Raw genomic sequence first — 4785 nt, forward strand, 5'->3', positions numbered from 1 at the left:
ACATTCTCCATTATCACTCCCACTTTTTTTCTGAGATATTTTAGCTCATAATTGTTTTCAGCTTTGTGAAATTAGCCCCTTTCAAGCATTGAGTATATATTACTGATCTGGACTTTATTCTGCTTTCAAATGATAAATGTGATAAAGTCATGAATTCTTGTACCTAAATTACCATTATTTCTTCTAGGTCTAGGCTCGGTTCATCTTTATTCCTCAAGACGAGATTGAATATAGAATTCCACTGTGTTGGATGCAACACTTGCTGTGTTAGGAAATTATTGTTTAGAAATCCCAAGGATGTTTTAGGACCAGGGGCGGCTCTAGCTTTTTTGCCGCCCCAGGCAATCAAATCAATCAATAAATATTAATTAATTAATTTTTAAAAAGCGGTAGCCGCAGGGAGCGCGTGGAGGGCGGTCGAGGCAGCTTGCAAGGGGGTGAAGGGCGACACCCACCCGCTCCTTCCCCCGTGGGCAGTCCTCCGGCCTTGGGGTGTCTCTCCCAGCCGGGCAGGCAGAGCCCCTGGGGGCTGCAGAAGGTGCTGGCTCAGCCACTCCTTTAAAGGCAGCTCGGCCGGGCCAGGCTCAGAGCGGCGCGGGAGACGGAGGCCAATGCAGGCAACGGGGAGTGGTGCATCCCGGGGAGCCTGGCGGCACGGTGAGCGGTGGGGATCGCCCCAAAATTGGCCAGAATGCCGCCCCTTACAATGCGCCGCCCCAGGCACGTGCTTTCTCGTCTGGTGCCTGGAGCCGGCCCTGTTTAGGACTGGCAGTGGGAGGCTACCAGCATATTTCACTCAAACTGAAGTCCCCCGTGATCACTCAGCTTTTCCCCCTACACATTGCAGATAGGTGTGTGAGGAGCCAGTCAGCCTGTTCCCTAGTGCGATTTGGTGTCTCTAGCAGATACCATCTAATCCCGCACTATCTAATGAGGTCTCATGGGGATCTTGTGCTTTTCCTGTTAGGGCGTTGACCCCTCAGCATTCAAGATCATTTTCTTCCAAATGATCAGGGCCTCGGAAAGAGGTAATCCCAGTTTTGACATAGAGCGCCTCTCCCCCTGCCCTTTTGCCCACTCAATCCTATACCAGTTCAAACCATTGATTTTAACATTCCAATCATGGGAATCATCGCACCAGGTTTCAGTGATGCTAACAAATGAGCAATTCCACTTCCTGTTTGTTACCCCGGCTCCTAGCTCTGGTGTACAGGCAATTCCAGAATTTCTTCTCTTCATGTCCTTGGGTTCCTTGATGAATTTTCTTCTCAACATCTTGATTTTGTGCTAACCGAGTGCTTCATCTTCTCTCGTGACCCTCTTATTTTTTTGTTAGTTTAACTGGCCTGTCCCTGAGGAAATTAGTCTGTTGCAATGGAGATCATCCCAGCTATACAGCCCCATCTCCCCTGGCTTCTGGCTTCCTCCACTCAGGGGACAGGAAGGCTCTCCGAGAAGATGGCTTGGACCTTCTTGTTCAGCATGCTTCTGCATTCCCTGCAGTCACCTATTGTCTGTGAGATCCAGCAAGGCCGTGTCCTTAGTGCTGATATTAACCATCTCCACTGGATCCTTGCCCATTGATTTCAGAAGCCTATCCAATCGTAGAGCGACATCTCCTGCCATGGTGCTGGGTGATGGCTCTGACTCTGCTGTTGTCCACCTGTCCCTTGCAGAATGTTCTTTTGATTCTTCTGCGTCATGAATCCCCACCGAGGATTGTCTTCCTCGGCTGGGTGGAGAACGCCGAGAACAGGTTTGGTTTTCTTACGGGTTGGGCTGAACTGCCGCCCACAGCTATGGCCCTGCATAAACTAACCGGTGTCAATTACAAGAGTTCAAAACTCATGAGCTGGGTGTGCTGGCTGGGCCTGGCTTTCAGGCATTTCTCTGCACCGCTGAGGGCTGAATTTTGTATGAAAATGAAAGCAGAGCTCCTGTAATCACATGACTGGGAGCTGGGGCTTTAAACAGCATGAGATAAGCATGACATTAGCAATGCACAAGTTCGTGCTGCTGTGGTAGGTTGGGGCAGTTGCTAGAACTATTTTTCCTGAATTAACTCCCCATTAAGTCAGTTGGTACCATATTTGCAAAGGTTAGTCTAGCCCCTCCCACGCTGGCTCCAGGCTGCAGCTGTTGGCCATTGACAGGGGGTAGAAAACCTTGCAATAAGGAGGACTCTAGATGCTTGAGAAGCTATTGTCAGTGGGAAGCATTGCTCTGGGCTGCTCAGGGGCTAGATTTCATTCCTGGGGGTAATGGTTACTACCATTGCTACAGTACCATTCAGCCAGGTGCCTCCTAGGGTGTTTATGCCCTTCAGGGGCAGGGCCCTAATCACTCTGCCTTTATCTAGACTTTTTTTTTCTACCACTTAAGCTACCCTTAAAGGGACAGTCAACTGGTGATCTTGCCAGGTTCCAAGCGTGTTAGAAGTAGTGTGAGCTACTGCACTTGTCCATTTAGAGTCACCTTTTCCCTTGTGTCTTGGAGTGTGTGAAAGAGCCCCCGGTGTAGGGAAACCGCACTAGTGCCAGGCTGGAGCTCTCTGTCACTTACCCAAGGGACAATAACTCCCTACAGCGAGGAGGGGGGAGGAGTTTAACTTCTAGTGTTAAGTGTTTCAGACTAAAGCTAGACCTCAAAAGTTGTGTCGTCTTCACAGCAACCTCCTCCCAGCACTCAGGGCTTTTCTAGCCTGTTTTTATACTCCGTGAACCTTTGGGGACAGTGGGGTGGTTAAGCCAAAATCGTCAGACTGGGGTACTAGCTGCAGTTCGATGGCAGGTGTGCAAAGGGGTCTCACCTACAGGCAAGGTGTGCTGCTTTCGCTAGACCGGTGGAGTTAGTGGTAGTTATCCTAATGCAGGTACCACTCGAGCTTAATCCCATATGGGAAGGGGAACAAACTGTAGTGCTATAAGGCACCTTCCTACCAGTCGAGCTACAGGCGGCCGAGGGCTGTGCTGATAACTAGTTCAGAAGGTTACCAACCCCCTGACTGACTGTTGTACCACTAAGGCCTGGTCTGCACTACAGCGTTAGGTTGACATAAAGCAGGGTACACCAACTCACCTATGTCAGTGTCTACACTACAGCCTTGCTCCCATCCATGTAAGTGCCCTGCTCCAATGGTTCTCAACCAGGGGCCCCCTGCAGGGCCACGAGCAGGTTTCAGGGGGTCCCTCCAAGCAGGGCCAGCATTAGACTTGCTGGGGCCCAGGGCAGAAAGCCAAAGCCCGGGTCCCTGAGCCCCACCCCCTGGGGCTGAAGCCGAAGCCTGAGCAATGGAGCTTCGCAGGGGGCCCTGTGGTGTGGGGCCCCAGGCAATTCCCCTGCTTTCTGCCCCCCAACGCCGGCCCTGGCTTGTATGTGCAGAAAACCAGTTTCTGTGGCACAGGTGGGCCGTGGAGTTTTTATATCCTGCAGAAGGGGCCTCAGAAAGAGAAAGGTTGAGAACCTCTCCCCTACTGCACGGCCACCCTAACTCCACCTCCCGGAGAGCCGCCGGGCTTGTGGCAGTGGAGTTAGGGCAACACTGTCCCTCTAGACATTGCATTACTTACAGCTATTGGCTGTCATTCTTGTCAATCCCACAGCTCCCACGCTGGGCTGCTGCCCAGTCACCACTCCCAGCCCAACTGCCCCCTGGGCTCCCGGCTCCCCACACTGTCCAGGGCTCTCAGGTCCCTGCCGGGAGCGCAGCAGCTAACTGGACTCTGGGTGTGGATCTCCCCATTGGGAGTCTGGCTACCCCTCCCAGGCTCCCCGCCGGGAATGGGGCATCTGTACCCGGCTTCTTGACTCCTGGCTCAGCCTGGATACTGGGCACGGATCTTGCCACGGGGAGCCTGGCTACCACCCCCCCCCACACCACCAGGCTCTCAACTCCCCCCTGGAGCACAGATGCACCTGGTGGGGAGCTCTGCACCCAGAGTCCAGTCAACTGCTGTGCTACCGGTGGGGAAGCGGCACGTGGCGCTGAGAGCCCTGGCTCACACTCCCCCCACACGGCCCTCCTAAGTCAGGGGAAGTGCTCCTGGTGAGGACACTCCCCCACCCCCACTGACAGGAGGGTAGGGTGGACATGAACCACCGCAGTAATTACTATGGTGGCTGCAAGTCAACCTAACCTAGGTCGACGTAATTTCTAGTGTAGCCATGCCCTGTTTTGAGTAGGCCTTATTCAGGGTTAGCTTATTCCCTTAGTATCGCTTCTCCCTCTAGAGCAGAGACACTTCTCAGCTTTTCCATCACTACCATAAAAGGTGGTTTGGATCCTGGGAGCAATGGGCGTTGGCTATCCTGCTGTGAGCTCCCTGGGGAGACCAGGGGCTGGGTGGCCCCACCTCGCTCTCTCCCAGTAGACTCTAGAGCCGTGGTGTCTGGACTGGAATTGTACAGCGGCATGGCAAGTACATCTCTGACCCCCTGGCATATGAAAGCTTTGCAGTAAAGACCCAGGTCTAGTCTGCCAGGAAGGGTTTACCAGCGTAGTTCTACCGGCCAAACCCTCGTAATTGAAATGCAGCTTATATGGGGGGGGGGGAAATGCTCTTAGCACTATCGCTTATACCAGCCCTCCACCTCCCTGTGCTCCCAAAAGCCTCTACGGCAGGGCTTTGGCTGGTGCAACTGGGGGTCCAGCGCCACCTCTGTTTCTAAGCTGAAGTGATGCCTAGGCCTTGGGAAAGGCAGGGAGGAGTTTCAGGGCAACGCCTCCTTTGTGTGTTTTAAATAGTAAAATAGTCCACTTTAAATATCTCCATTGGCATCTGCGGT

The sequence above is a fragment of the Trachemys scripta genome, chromosome 5, assembly GCF_013100865.1.
Source record: "Trachemys scripta elegans isolate TJP31775 chromosome 5, CAS_Tse_1.0, whole genome shotgun sequence".
Lineage (NCBI taxonomy): Eukaryota > Metazoa > Chordata > Testudines > Emydidae > Trachemys > Trachemys scripta.